This window comes from Podarcis erhardii (assembly GCF_964252035.2).
Source record: "Podarcis erhardii genome assembly, chromosome: 5".
NCBI classification, from domain to species: domain Eukaryota; kingdom Metazoa; phylum Chordata; class Lepidosauria; order Squamata; family Lacertidae; genus Podarcis; species Podarcis erhardii.
Window position 1 is genome coordinate 21,418,999 of NC_138509.1, and position 16,662 is coordinate 21,435,660.

General features: G+C 41.8%; 1 long non-coding RNA gene across 1 annotated transcript; it reads right to left on the reverse strand.

Annotated features, from left to right (window-relative positions):
• Positions 1–1,972: 1,972 nt before the first annotated feature.
• Positions 1,973–3,690, reverse strand: LOC309341618. Its single transcript, XR_014156439.1, has 2 exons — positions 3,500–3,690; positions 1,973–2,923 (listed from the first exon to the last, which is right to left on the reverse strand). It is a non-coding gene; the product is annotated as an uncharacterized lncRNA (long non-coding RNA).
• Between the last annotated feature and the right edge of the window lie 12,972 nt (positions 3,691–16,662).

Sequence of the window (16,662 nt, forward strand, 5' to 3'; positions counted from 1 at the left end):
GAAAAACGGCTTGCCCCCCCCATTGTTCTCTTAATTATATCATCCGAAGCATATTGCCCCCTCCCCTCCCCAACCCCTTAAAGCACATGTGGCCCTCCACACATTGTGGCAGCCAAATGAAGGCCATAGAAAAACTGGTATCACCCCATCTCAAAATTCACCCTCCTCCAAAATGTCAAACATTGTCCTCCCCTGTTTTATGGTCTGTGAATGTGGCCACCAAACTGTGCGGGGAGGGTCTTTTGGCCCAGCAATAAGGGGTGGGGTGGGGGAGCTACCAGCATACCCAAGCAGTTGTTTATTATTATTATTATTATTATTATTATTATTATTATTATTATTATCATCATCATCATCTTGGACTTTTTTCAGCTGGAACTCATTGGAACTCAGTTCTGGCACCTCTCATTCTAAGAGAATGAGGGAGGTGTTCATGGTGATTTCTGGCACCCCTTTTTCTAGAAAAATAGCAATTTATTATTATTAACCTTTATCCCTAACAGGTACTCAAGGTGGCTTACAGATAAGATAAGAACAACTAAAAATATGTGTTGCAGACAGGCTGAGGGGAGAGAGATGACGTAGCATGTGGCCTTACAAAGAGCAAAATAAGCACCCCTTGAAATACTGAGGTGAACCTGTTTCTGTCTCTTCCCAAGCTTGGGGTTGGCTGCCCTGTGCCTGCCTTTGGCTATTCCCACAGCTTGAGCCGTATGTATTGGAACAATGCAAACTTGATCTCAAACCTTGGTTGTCGCTACAGTCTGGTGGGATTACTGGAACCCAGACCAGGCCCTCGATGAGTTGTGTGTTTTGAATGTCTGACTCTTCATCCTATTTTTTTTTATTAAAAAAAAACTGTTTAGGATGCTTGCCGTAGTATGGTACCATCAACATAATATGTATAAATCTTTGTAATTGCTATCAGCACATGTGAATTCACTGCTGGGCCATCTGTCCACATGTTGCGCTCATTACTGTAGATGAGGCAAGCTGAACTTGAACAGCCTGGCTAGTTAGCTAGAGAGTCAGGTCATTACCATGGCAGCTATTAGGTGACTGTAGACTAATAGTGCAGGGCAGCAAAAATGTGTGTTTCGTATATCCCAAATAGCATATATGCTGGTTTAGATCATGAAGCATAAATCAAGCTTTAGCGTTTGCTTTCCCTTTTTTATGGCGCTGTCCTTTAAAACGCTGGTTGGTTGTTCTAGCTACATTAAGAGAAGGAATAAACAGCATTTAATCTCTAATTAGAAACTCACTTCCAAATTACCTCGTTTCAAAAGGTAAAGGTCAGAAATTGTTTGATAAAATGTCAGATCAACAGCATGTTATAAAACGATTATTGTCAGAAAAGCCATGTTAATTGTTCTCAGAGTAAACATCTGCATATGTTCAGTTAAATTAGGTGAACTTTCTTCCATGGGCCTCAAGGATAAGTGCTCTTCTCATACTGAAATCTGGAGATGTTCTTTATTGGGTTTGATTGTACATTGTTTGCCCAGCAAACATGCCATCTTAAGATGGTCATTACAATATACAGTCAAACCTCGGTTCTCGAATGGCTCCGTTTTTGAACGTTTCGGCTCCCGGACACCAAAAACCTGGCTTGCCAGTGTTGAAATACCTTGAGGATGCTCTTTAGGGAGTGGCCACCGGGACCATGTAACACCGGTCCTAAAGGATCTTCAGTGGCTCCCAGAACATTTCTGCACACAATTCACAGTGTTGGTGTTGACCTTTAAAGCCCTGAATGGCGTCAGCCCAGTTTACCTAAAGGGGCATCTTCACCCCCGTCACTCAGCCTGGATACTGAGGTCCACCTCCAAGGGCCTTCTGGCAGTTCCTTCACTGCAAAAAGTGAAGTTACAGGGAACCTACAGAGGGCCTTCTGGGCAGTGGCGCCCTCCCTGTGGAATGCCCTTCTGTCGGATGTCAAGAAAATAAACAACTACACTTTTAGAAGACATCTGGAAGCAGCCCTATATAGGGAAGTTTTTAATGTTTGACATTTTACTATGTTTTTATATGTGCTGTAAGCCACCTAGAGTAGCTGAGGAAACTCAGTCAGATGGGCAGAGTATTGTTGTTGTTGTTGTTGTTGTTGTTGTTGTTGTTGTTGTTGTTCTCATCATCATCACCATCATCATCCCTTCTCATGCCCTTTTTCTTGAAATGCAGCTGGGCTTCTGTCTCCACTTAGTCATTTGTAAGTTCCATGACTCATACAACAGTTGGTGCCTGTTCCGTTCCCGCTCAGCCTCTTCGCCTTCTCTCAAGCACCACTGTATGCATAAGCTGTAATTATAACTTGATTAGTGTAGTAATTCATCTTCCGTTTTTAATCTTTGCTGAAATGTGTGATACGTGGGTGCGAGGGCTCAGCATGTGAGCATTTTCTGGGAATTTCTATTTCATATTTATCTGCATATTGTGTCTTAAGTTTCCATCTCATGCCTCAACATTCCATCCGACTGTAGAATGACCAAGAAAGGGGTATTGGGACATGACTGTGCAGATGAAAGAGCAGGTCTCGTTGTCCATGGCTGTCATTGAGTTACATTGGCTGCAGTCTTGGATGCAGTGGAGAATGGGAAAACCAAATCTTTGCCCCTGCAGAACAGGCTCATGAGAAGTAGAAATTTATCTCCCAGGACAATTTTGATCAGTGAGCGGCTATGCGAGGTTTCATTCTCTGCCTCTACACAGAGAACTTTGAAATGGGTTGTGATGGATCGGTGCTGCTGTTGACCTGCCGTCATCTCCTGATTAGAGACAGGAGGGTCCATGGAGGGTCCAATTTAACTTCCTATCAAGGCAAGAGCAATTGCCAGCCAGCCGATTTCCCTCATCTCCAGAGGTGGATCAGCTCATCCTCCTCCTTGCCTTTAATGTGTCCTTCTTAACATGAAAGAGCTGCCTGTAATATGGGAGAGAGTTTTCCTTGAGCTTAGATAGCCCAGCAGTCAAAATCCAAACCTACATAAATATTTGTTTTGATTAGGGGAAAAGGGGGAGTAAAACTGAGGTAAATGGGTTAGTTACAGAATACCAAAGCGAAAAAGACTATTTTTAATTCACCCATATAATTGGTAAGTAAGCTGACCAGCATACTGTATAAATATCCCCTAATAGAGTTACCATTTAAATGTTTGCATATCGCTGAATTTTGCATTGCTTTTTATTGCTATCAAATCATCTTTTTTATATAAAAAAGGACAATCCAACAGCACCTAGGTTTCAGTATTAATACTCACATATGAAGAATGCATGGGGCAATTAAGGATTATCCATGCTGACAGCTTTTCATAGGAAAAAAAAATGGATTTGTGATTTCTGTTAATTCAGGAGTATGGATTCAATGGCAGTTTGAAGCCATGACTGGGAGTGACAGAATGTCAGTGAATGAATATTCCCCTGGTCAAATGAACTGGAGTCTTCTTCTTAAAGATCAAGGTTCTTTGGCATTTTGTTCGCATGGGGAAGTGTTCCTTACCTCTTCCCCATGACCTGAAGGCAGTTCTCAGCTTTGGGAAACAGCAGCAGGAGCTTTTTTGGGAATGGTGGGTTGACCCCATCCCTTGTTCTACCTGATGCAATCGCCACAGTGCTAGAGGGAAGAATAAGGGAATGGGGCTGGGGAAAAGACTGGACTTCTCTTTCTCCTAGTCTATCAAACTTGACACAATTTAGCTAGTAATGGTAATAGCATTACACACATGTCACCACACCTCACAATCACATGCAGTGTCATTAATTATGACAGCCCTGTGAGGTATTCCAGAATTATTTCCTCATACTGCAGGTGAGGTGATGGGGGGTGATGGTGAGAGAAAAGGGTTTTGCTTACGGCCACTGAGTGAGGGCAAAGCTGAGGTGAGAGGTGAGCTGAGGACTCAAAGATCATGATTTCTGGTTTTCTACTATGCTATACCAGCTATTGTAATGAATTTGTGTCATGGCTATTGAGAAAGTAGGGACACCTCACTGAAATAGAGATTTTTTTACTTGAAATAAAAGGGATTGGGGCATTTTCTGTTAAGGATGACCTTGAAAGGCTGGCATGTGGGGATAACGATGCTGTCCTTCCTTATAGTGTTATTGTAAGGATTACCAAGGACAATATATTCTCCACATAATATGTGAGAAGTGCTTTGAGCATTCCACAACATAATAAAAATGCTGCTAGTGCTAGATGGATTTCATTAGGCACTCTGTGGGCTGGTGTGCACAGAAACGATGTGGTGACTCAAGTGGTATCAAACACCAGAGATAGAATTCTCATGTCATCTCGAACACAATGCTTTTTCATACAGATGCCAGTCATCAAAGCCCCTTTCAGACAAGCTTGGGTGAATGACTCTGCAAAAGGGACGTGGCAGGCTCACGGTGGCACACCATGCCCCCCAAGCTTACATGCATGAAAACATTCCATGTGCCTACAAACTGTACAAATATAGACCTGTTTGGGTGAAACGCCCGCATTTTGAGAGTTCCCGTTTGTACCCAAGGTCTTTTCATGTTGTCAGTTGAATGCACGTAGATTAGGCACTCTAGTCTCACTCCACCCACAGGGGCAGAATTTGGTGTTTCAGATTTCTGCAGTGCCCTGTGCAAGGCCAAAATTTGGCACCCCACCTCCCACCTCCTGTTCTGCTCAATTCACTCCCTTGACACCCTGTGGTGACTCCTAGGCTTGGCACCTAGTGCGTCAGAGCCAGTTGTCCTGCCCTAAATCCACCTCTGCCCTCACCCACCATTAATTTATGAAAATGGATCAAGTGCAGACCCTCCAAGAGTCCATATTTTCCAAGGACAGTCCCGGGTTTACAGAAGCCATCCCAGTTTCTGATTTGATTCTTTTTTTTTTAAATTTTTTATTGATTTTCCAGTTTTAAAACAAAATAACAAACATACATCAACAAACAAAAACATACGAACAAGTATAATTTCATAACCTCATTTTCATAAGCCTTCTTTCTCGGACTTCCCCATACCTCACCCTTTCTGCATCCTTATTTAACAGTTTTTCAGCAACCCTTTACTCCAATTAAATTGGAACTTATTTTCATTCTCAATTTCATCTTAATTCATCAAACAATTTCAGCTGTAATTCTGCATCTTCCTTTCCCTTGACATTTTAGCACTCATCAATTTTAAAACAGTTCTTAAGATAAGCTTTAAATTTCTTCCAGTCTTCCTCCACCGTCTCTTTCTCTTGGTCACGGATTCTGCCAGTCATTTCTGCCAATCCCATAAAGTCAATCACTTTCGTCTGCCATTCTTCCAGTGTAGGTAATTCTTGTGTCTTCCAATACTTTGCTAGAAGAATCCTTGCTGCTGTAGTAGCGTACATAAAAAAAGTCTTATCCTTTCTTGACACCAATTGGCCGACCATGCCCAAAAGAAATGCCTCTGGTTTCTTATGAAAAGTACATTTAAGTACCTTCTTAATTTCATTATAAATCATTTCCCAAAAGGCTTTAATCTTTGGGCAGGTCCACCAAAGGTGAAAGAAAGTGCCTTCAGTCTCATTACATTTCCAGCATTTATTATTGGGCAAATGATAGATCTTCGCAAGCTTGACTGGGGTCATGTACCACCTGTAAATCATTTTCATAATATTTTCTCTTAAGGCATTACATGCCGTAAATTTAATGCCGGTGGTCCATAACTGTTCCCAGTCAGCAAACATAATGTCATGACAGTTTCTGATTTGATTCTGGATTGTCCCGCTTTTCCTTAGGACGTTGGAGGGTATGGCAGGATGTTGCTATTTTCATCGGATAAATGTTAGAGGGTATGGAGTTATCCAAGCCCAGAGCCATCTGAAGGCAGCCCTGTATAGGGAAGTTTTTTAATGTTTGATGTTGTTGTTGTTGCAAAGCTGCCCAGAGTGGCTGGGGCAATCCAGTCAAATGGGTGGTATATAAGTAGTAAAATATTGGCCATGTTGGCTAGGGCTGATGGGAGCTGGAGTTTAACAACATCTGGCAGAACAGAAGTTCCCTATCCTTGGTCTAGGCGTATTGACAGTACTTATTTGTGTTTATGGTAGCTGTGCTTATAGGGACAGTTAGTGGTATACTGTAGGATACGCAGTCATTCAATAATGAATATGTAAGATCCCAGGCTGGTATTGAACTAAGTTTTATTCAGAGTAGACCTGTTGAAATGAAGAAACATGGCTAAGCTAGGTCCATTAATTTGAGTGGGTGTACTTTGAGTAATGGGATGCGGGTGGCACTGTAGGTTAAACCACAGAGCCTAGGACTTGCTGATCAGAAGGTCGGCGGTTTGAATCCCTGTGACGGGGTGAGCTCCCGTTGCTCGGTCCCTGCTCCTGCCAACCTAGCAGTTCAAAAGCAAAGTTCAAAGTGCAAGTAGATAAATAGGTACTGCTCCGGCAGGAAGGTAAACGGCATTTCCGTGCGCTGCTCTGGTTCGCCAGAAGTGGCTTATAAATGCTGACCATATGACCTGGAAGCTGTATGCCGGCTTCCTAGGCCAATAAAGTGAGATGAGTGCCACAACCCCAGAGTCAGTCACGACTGGACATAATGGTCAGGGGTCCCTTTACCTTTACCTACTTTGAGTAAAACCTAGTTGAATGCCACTCGCAATGCATCTGGGAGCTTAGTGAGCACATCATAAGGGATGTGAAATAACAATTCCCCTTTATTTGGGGATGAGGGCTGCAGAATAAAGATTTTATCTCGCATGTTTACATGCATGTTAAACTATGACAAGATATGTTATTTCAGTAGGCCAGGCATAGGCAAACTCGGCCCTCCAGATGTTTTGGGGCTACAACTCCCATCATCCCTAGCTAACAGGACCAGTGGTCAGGGATGATGGGAGTTGTAACCTCAAAACATCTGGAGCGCCGAGTTTGCCAATGCCTGGAGTAGGCCAAGCAATGTATTTCTTTGGAGGCCCTGGTTGACCATTTGGCTAAAGGTTTGGGAAATAATTTGATGTCATCTGTGTCTATACCTAGGGATTGCTAGATAAAAATAATTATTTTTATATAGTAATATATATAGTAATGGGATGCGGGTGGCGCTGTGGGTAAAACCATAGAGCCTAGGACTTGCCAATCAGAAGGTCAGCGGTTCGAATCCCCGTGACGGGGTGATCTCCCATTGCTCAGTCCCTGCTCCTGCCCACCTATCAGTTCTAAAGCACATCAAAGTGCAAGTAGATAAATAGGTACCACTCCGGCAGGAAGGGAAACGGCGTATCTGTGCAAATTAGTCCCTTAGCATGTCGCGGTTCATCTTAATATGTCTAATTAACTAGTCCCTCTAGTTAATAAGTCTAATTAACTAGCAGCTACTGTAAAATATATAACGTGCATCTGTGAATTATTTCACACAAACCTCCGTTGACATGCAAATAAGGAGCTATTGCACAAAAACAATAAGCAGGATTTAAAATTGGGAATGTGGCTGTATTCCATGGCATCTAAATTCTGTTCCAAATATTAGGGGGTTGTATCTGGCAGAACTGCACCCCAAAATGCCAATTTGGCATATTGAAAATCTTCTTTCAGTTTATCTCCCTCCCCCCATCCATACACAAGCACCCACCCACCACCACCAAAGGTTTACTGTCAGAGTTTGTAAGAGTGAAAACTAGCCACCCTCAGAGAAGTTTCTTCATAAGTCACTGTTCTGCTAAGAAGGAGGTAAGCTCAGATCAGTGACTCATAAAGAGGCACAATAGACAACATTCTCCAAAAGCAAATAACTTTGCTTCATATCTCTATTGGGAGTTCTTCGAGTGATCCAGATACATTAGATGAAGAACTGGGATAAATGTATTCTCCTCTACAGGAGGCTGAAGGAGGTACAACCAGAGCTGCAATTCACAAAGAGACGCATTACAGTGGTACCTCGGGTTACAGACGCTTCAGGTTACAGACTCTGCTAACTCAGAAATAGTACCTCGGGTCAAGAACTTTGCTTGAGGATGAGAACAGAAATCTCGCGGCGGCAGCAGCGGGAGGCCCCATTAGCTAAAGTAGTACCTCAGGTTAAGAATAGTTTCAGGTTAAGAACGGACCTCCAGAACGAATTAAGTTCTTAACCTGAGGTACCACTATATTAGACAATCTCCAGCAATATTTTGGTCCCGCCATAGCCTTCATTATAATTTCATTTAAAAAATAAAAAATGATTTGGGGGTACACTAGCACTGCTCTAGCAGTGACACACTAATGTCCCCATCACACAATTTGTGAATTACTGGTTTTTTGCAGGATTTTTTTAAAACCCTCATTTTTTCTTTCACTTTTGCTGAAAGTACAAAAGCTGCCTACTATTCCTGGTAGCCCCCCACCCCATGGGAACTTGTTGACAGAAATTTCTCACATAAAGGTGGGGGGAATTGGCATGGAATGCTTTGCAGCTGGCACAGGCCTATTTTTAACTAAAACATATTAAAAGCGATTGAAATCAGCCTCTTTCTCCTCCCTTCTGCCCTTCTCAATCCCATCTGCTACAGTTAATATTAACACAGTTGTGGGGTTTTTTTAACTTCTGATTCTAAGTAGCTGCATTTTTAGAACGGCAACATGAAATGTTAGCAGAAAACGTGGCAAACATGCCTTCTGCATACAGTTCCATCTGTTGGTAGGAAGCAGGTTTCTTTGAAAAAGGGAAGAGCCCATAAATGTTTTTGTGGTGCAGCTGTCTGGACAGCTGACCAAGATGGAGGATGAAGCAAAGCAGCCAATGGCTCTGTGATGTAAGGACACTGGGGCTCAAATCTGTAGCCCTGTAAGCCTTGCTGGTGTGGGGGATGACCAGGACCGGATTTAGGTTTGACGAGGCCCTAAGCTACAGAAGGTAATGGGGCCCTTTATATAGCCAGCTGCCCTTTGTCAACAACAAATTGTCGCTGTTTTTTGTGTTGAATATACGCTATATGGTAATTTATGGACCTAATAGGTATCTAAACCCATTTGCACATATTGACCATACAACCAATCCCTGCAGAATGTAGACACCCTATATATAGAGCATAGCTGTCAACGTTTCCTCTTTTTTAAGGGAAATTCCCTTATTCCGAATAGGATTCCTCGCAAGAAAAGGGAAAAGTTGACAGCTATGGAAATGAGCAAACCAGTGATATTTTAGGGAGCAGGCTAGCAGGCGGGGCCCATTACTTACATCATAGGAGCCTACACAATACAAAACACTGTTGCTGTATGTAGGTTTTATTTTTTTTTATCTTTTATTTTGGAAATGTACATCCAGATTTTTTCCCTTTATTTTTTGGGGTGCCCCCAAGAGAGTGGGGCCCTAAGCTATAGCTTGTTTAGCTTATACGTAAATCCGGCACTGGGGATGACAAATGAAGCCTAGGATGCTCTCAACAGCTGCCGAGCTCTTGGCAACGAATAACACTGTGGCCAGCTTCCAAGTCCACCAAGCAAACGAGAAAGTATCCAGGCAAACAGGGTAGGTGGGACCATGTCATCGGGGGGTAGAGTGGCTTGGAAGGAGGGAGAAAGAAATGTGCCCAAACCCAGGAACTGTTCAAACTGTTCAAACCACTAGATATAGTCAGTTGCTCAGGTGACCTCCAGGAGTCTAATACAACCTAACCATCAGGCAAGTGGACTTCATGACATTACACATGAATCAGCTTGGGGTGTGATCAGGCAGTGCTGGACAAGAAATGAAAAAGGGGGAGAATTCTGTGTGTTGGACCCAGCATTTTTCGCTTGAAATATTTTTTTTGTTAAGAATGGCCAAAGGGAAGTTTTAAGGGATTTTTTTTTTCATGAAGTAAAAGGCAGCTGAAGCCTACTTCCCCCCCTTTTTTTAAAAAAATAATATTTATTACTTTTAAAGCTTACAAAAAAGAAAAGGAATAAAGAAGACAAAAGAGAAAAAAAGAACAAAAAAGAGAAAAAACAATACAATACATAAACAATACAAAACACAACCTTAACACATTAAACTAACACAATAAACTAGACCAAACAAAACAAAAACAATTTTAAAAACATACATTCCATATTCTATCTTTCATTCCCTTGTATCATTGACCTCCTCTCACCTCCCTCTTTGTATTCCACTTCCATTAATTGTTTCAGCAATTCCTTTCCATCTTTCTCTATTTTCTATCATATAAATGTCTTAACATATTTTTAATCTTATTTCCATTAAAATTAGTATACTTATTTAAGCTTAACTCCTTATAGCATTTCAGCTAAAGCCATAAAATTTCCTTCCAACATTTTTCTATCACTCATTAATTTTACAATATTTCTATATATAGACTTTAAATTTCCAATCTTCTTCCACCATCTCCTCTCCCCAGTCTCGGACTCTACCAGCCACTTCCGTCAACTCCATACAGTCTATCAACCTGGAGATCTTATGTCTGAGGCTCTTAACTCTTTTCCACGTCCCTTCTGCCAGTCTTCTTCATATTATTTGATGCTGAAGAGCAGATCTCGGGGAAACTCCAATCCAATGATACTTTTATTCCTTCTCGACAGGTCAGCCAGATTTCCATAATTAAAACTAGGATCCATAAAGTATTTCCGGGCATGTTTCAAAATTCCTCCAAATCCAAAGGCCCCCAGAACTCCAATCTCCTCCTGACCCAAGTCCATATTCCAAAAGTCAGTTAATCCCTGCATAGAGGGATCTTTCCAGCTTTCCTTTTCAAATCCAGGCCAGGGTCCGATCTTAAAAATCTGACTTTTTCTAGTCTCAATCATAAAGGGCCTCAACTTGTAGTCCTCAATTTGCCTCTGTAAGGCTAAGGCTCCCCCTTGTATTACTTTAGGTTCGACAACAGCAACTTTCTCCTCCTTTTCAGCAATTTGTCCTGTTGAAATAGATTCCTGTGCCAAATCCTGAATAATTTCTGTATTGGTGCTCACTTTTGGTTCCAAAATGTCAATTTTAGTAGTCATAGCATCCATCTTTTTATGAAGCTGTTCCAACAAGTGGCTTATCTTAGAAAATGCAGTCCATAAGGCTTCTCCTGTCGACATTCGTGAATATCCAAGGTCAATCTCTAGTTCTCACAGTTCTTATCAAGCAGCTGGAGATTTCCCAGCTCCACTCTTGTAACAGTTTCAAAAGCTCCCTCTAGAGGGGAACAGTCTCCACTTGTATCAATCTTTTCCAACACAGATCAAAAAGTAAAGATAGTTTCAATTTTCAGATACTTTTCCTCCCTTTTTAACGCAGAAGCGGACAATGGAAACAATATATTTCTCTTATTTAACTGACTGTCAACATCCGCTCTCTTCGCTGTCAATGAACTCTCCCGAAACGTCAATCACTGGGAGCCCGTTCCCAGGTTCAGAGCAGTGGTAATTTAATTTTAATCACTCTCTCATGTAGGATACACAGTCCAAAATTTCCCCCCTCTTCTCCTGCTTCCAAGGGGGGGGGTCTAATAATTTCAATCGATGGAAGTTTAATCCTTTACATAAGGCTTTCCGAGACCTTAACTTGTAATCTCTTTGCTTCAGTCTATTTACAAAAGGGGAAGGTGGACTTCCTGTTTTGAACCTTCCCCGTTCGATGCCAAATTAAGATATTTAAAGATCCAATTTTCCGTTTTACTCACGGGTTGTTGTTTAAAATCCAATTGTCCACAAGAAAAAGTCAGTGCTCTCCGGCAACAGCAATGCGGCTTCACTCTGTGAAAGAAGCGGTCGATTCAAAGCACCGCACCGCTCACCCCACGTTGCTCCAGATCCCCAAAACAGGGTTTCCCCGCAAGTAGGGGAGGCGCAAAAGGTGCCAGCCGAATCCCAGGTTCACAAGCTTCTTCTGCCTGTGATTTCAATGGGTCTCCGCCTTCGCTGTGGCGGTTCAGACCCAACTTTCCACGGAGCAAGTTCCTCCCAATCGAAGGAGCTCCGCCATTGCCAGGGGCGCCAACTCGGAAGCCTAAAAAGCAGCTGAAGCCTACTTTTGGGTGTTTCAAAATAACTGTGCATTCTTCTTCTAGATCTACAAAGAAGCTCTAAAGCAAATTTTGTGGCGGACTTGTAAAAGGGTAAAAGAGTATTGGGAAATGATATATAATGAATTAGAAAAAAAATGTTTAAACGTACCTTTAAAAAAAAACAAAAAAACACCACCTGAGTCCTTTTTGTTGGGGATAATTTGGAGGGAAACTCCCAGGTGTCCAAAAAGACTATTTATATATGCTACTACTGCGGCCCATGTTTTGTTACCCCAAAAATGGAAAGCAAGCAAAGTTTAAGAATGGCCCCTTAAACTGATGGTATACGCGCAACTTGCAGACTTAACATATAGAATAAGAGAACAAGAAGAATATACGTTTAAAGAAGACTGGAAAACATTTACTGAATATATGGGTAAAAATTGTGCTCATTTAAAAACGCTGGTAGCATTAAGACAAATTCAACAGTCCAAATAAGTTTTGATGGATGTAACAATGGTTTAATGAATGTAAAATAAGCAGGGATGTATGGTATGCAAAATGAACCATGGGTGTTTAAATGAATATTTTGAAATGTAAATTAGAAAATTTCATAAAAAATATTATAATTTTTTTGTGTGCAATACTACACTCTTGTCACAATGTAGTAGGCTTCTTCCTCTTCCTCCTCCTCCTCCTCCTCCTCCTCCTCCTCCTCCTCTTCTCTCTCTCTCTCCACACACACACACACACACCATGTGCTCAGGCAAGGCAGTCTAAGTGAGTATGCTTAGTTATTGACCTGTAGTGTGAGGAATACACTGTTAGTTTTTGTGCCTATTTTGTGTTTTTATTTATGCATTTATTCCACACATTTATACTCCACTCATCCTATCCTATCATCCTATCAGCTTAAGGGGGTTAACAATAATACATAAAATACAGGGGGGGGGGGACTCTCATTAAAATAATCATCTGCTATATTTTGGAAAGTGGTTTGTCTGTCTGTCTGCTCTCTATGGGTTCAGGCACCTCTTGAGATACTGTCACCCAGCGTGGCACAAGGGTTTCTGAGGAGAGGGAAGTGGTCTTTGTCAATGTTTGTATGCCAGCTGCTTTAAATAAAGGTGGTGGGCCAAAACATCACTTTGGTGTGAGGTCACACACTTTATTATTATTATTATTATTGTGTGTAGGTTCAACCACCTCTTAAGATATCTTCACCAAACTCAGCATTAGGGTTCCAGGGGTGGCGGTGGCAGTCTTTGTTGAAGTTTGGATGAACGGGCACCATTTTTTAGTCTAGATAGCAGAATGAAACATGACTTTGATGTGACCTCGCCTTTTTTTCTTTTTCTTTTTTCCCCATAGTGGATCCAAAGTACACTGATTTGAACATCTCTGAATATATTGCCACCCAATTTGATTGGTCTTCATCAAATCTGGCATGATGGTTCAAACCTGTTCTGAAGATACTGTTGCCCAGTTTGGCAGGATGGTTCAAACCTGCACCAATTTGGATGTCTCTCAAGATACAGTCACCAAGCGCAGCACAAGGGTTCTTGAGGTGGAGGTCTTCCTCTATGTTTTGACACTGGGCACCATTAGAAATGAAGATGGCAGACCAAATCAGCCCTAATAAAATATTAGCTCCTCCCAATTGATTCAGGACCATGTCAGATGTTCCATGGGTCAGGATAGAGCCCTAAAACACATAAACTACACAGCCCTAAATCTCACACATTACACTAGCCATTTAAACCTTACTCTTTTTTGTTTGTTTGTTTCTTTGGATTCCTCAGCAGTGCTGGGCACTTCTCACTAGTTTAAAATGAAATAAAGACCTATAAAATGTTCTCATTAAAACCAGCAATGAAATACACTAACAATAAAATCTCTCACAGAATAATACTATATAATCAGTTGCATTAAAAAAACAACCAGGTGATCGAGGGGCAAAGGCTTTTCCATTCAGTGGAAAGAGAAGGCTAGCAGGACTCCAGAAAACAGTTTGACAGGTACACATGACTGCTGAGAACCTTCTCCTTGCTCCCAGATAGAGAGGCAATAAATAAAAACACAGAAGGAGGAAATAGAAAGTAGGGAGGTTCCATTCCCAGAGTATGTCAGCTGGCACAGGCCTGTACTTAAAAGACTTTGTGGTCCATAAATCTTTCTAAATAAAATAAAATAAAATAAAATAGCATGCATCTAAATGTACTTTCTTGTTCTTCCTTAGTGCCCCCCTGAGAAAAACCAGGAGTTTAGTGTTTCATGGAGACCATGCCCAGCACAGAAGGAGTTGGGTGACTAATCTTGTGTAGCAACTTGCAATATTGGAAATAACACATTAATCACCTACATTTTAACAGATTGATTTATTAATGTACTATATTCAGCTCATATCTTACCCACACCCAAAACAAGATACAAATGGAAGTGTAAGATTTACAACTTAATAAACTAGTGGTACCATAGTTTTAAATTCACCATTAACAATAACACACCAAAATAAAACAGTTTTTATGAAACAAACAAACAAGTTTTGTCTTAACCCCAAGAGTTGCTAACCAAAGTTGACCCTCACTAGTTAAAAGTAGACTATTCCAATTATTTAGCTAAATCTACCAGTTAATGCTTGGGACCTTATTAAAGACCCAGATTTTTCAAAAGGCTACAGACTCAGCATCATCACATAACATGATTGGGTGTTGCTTGTGGGGTGTCCCATTGGGAGCTGTGGTTGTGGCTACCATATTTTCCAGTAGAAATTGCACCAGAAGCTCCCCTTTTACTATATTCTGCATAAAACAAAATGGGAAAAAACAACTGGTGCCATTTTTGTGGCATCATTCCCCCCCCCCCACAATGCATCAGATCTTTCAGCTCATTAATCTGGGTGGCGGGGAAGAAAGATAACAGCCACAGCTGTGACTGTTGAGGGAAACAGAACCCACCCAGGTCGGGAAAAAGGGCCCAGGTTGCTCCCTACTGAGGGATCCCAAGACTCTGGTGTCAGCCTTGATATGCACAGAGTTGTCATATGTCCTCTTTTTCCTGGTCATGTCCCCTTTTCGGGGAGGAAATTTCTGTCCTGGTGGATTTTTTGAATTTGCCAAAATGTCCTGTTTTTTTTCTTTGGTACCAGGGGAGCTCTTCGTCAATCTCTTCTTCTGCATAAAAAGTTGCCATGTTGCTTCATGGCTTTTCCCGGGCTAATTAATTAATTATTTTGTATGCCTTCTGCCCCCTGCCCACCGCCCCATGCACACGCCAAAGAGGAGGATGTAGCCTTATTAGACTTTACCGATTGGTGGGCTCTATGTTGCTCCTGGACGGGAGGAAGGAAGTCAAATGACACCGAGGGTTGGTTCAGAGAAAGAGTTCTTTATTTCTGCTCTCCGGAGCAGCAGAAAGGCACTTGTGTGGTCAGTCCACAGCAAGTCCCAAGAAATGAGAGATTTCATGCAGTATATATATCCTCCAGGCACCCTCTCCCCCCTTCCCCAGGAATCCAGTCATGTCAGCTTCTACACGCAGGTTGACATCACAGATGTTCCTGCTCCGGTACTCTTAACCATAAAAGGTTTTTCCTTCCTGTACTTCTGACCATAAAAGGGTATTCCTGTTCCTATACTCTTATCTTGGAGCAAGAGGTCACCAACTCCAAGAACTCACCCTGCCACTGTTCCTGGACTAGGTCTGTGCGTCAGAGTGTGGTAAGATAAGAACCAGACATGTCATCCCTACTCCACTGGAACAGCCAAGGTCGTCCATTGCTGTGACTGATAAAGGAGAGAGCTTTGTTTATACAGCTGTGTTCTTGTTATGCATTTGCTCAACAGCTCAAGTTAATCCATTTTAGAAATGCTCTCTTGGAGAAAGAAGAAAAGGGGGGTTTTGGGTCCCGTTTCAAACTGACTGCACAGAAACCCATTCCTTCAGAGGAGGCAGCTTTCCTTCCTTCCTTCCTTCGCCCCCCCCCAATTTGCATGCACAAATTTTGCCACCGCCCTCCCTGGTACCTTCTGATGTCATTCTGACACATGCCCTGCCTACAGTGTGCTCTGGCATGCACCCACTCCCTCGCCCCTTCCTCCACCCCAGTCACCAGCAAATGTGTGCTCTTTTATGGCAACCCTCACAGAGGGTCTTCCTTAAAATAGACAGAGGAATGGTAATTGTAGTTTTTGTAAGAAACAATTATTGTAGGCTAGCAATTGAAACATTGTTTCTGTGGCCCTGGTCCAGCAGAGTCATTAGCACATCTTAAGTACTTAGCTGGAATACTGCCTGTATTCTCAAGGGTAACGCCTCTTGTGAAATGATTTTTAAATGATGTTTTAAGTGCTACAATATATTCTTCTTAAGCACACTATGTCTTTCAACTGTAAGGATACAGAGGCTGCAGAGTAATTTCATTACCACTGGAGTTTAAACTGGGTAATTAATAATAATAGCACTGAGATTTTGGGATAACCCAACTGGCAAGCTCAGTATATCTCTTTGTATAAAATAAATATGTTCATATTTGCTAGTTTGGTGCAGCTAATTTTATTTTCAACCAATAGGGGGAAATAAATGTAACAGCCGTACATTCCAACTCCAATTACTTTTGTTGAGGTTACTACATCACACCTCTCCTAAAGTCTTCCTTCTCTGAATCAGCTTCAGACTTTTCAGGGTATCACAAACCTTTTTGGATTTGTGGACACATTTGTAAACTAGAGA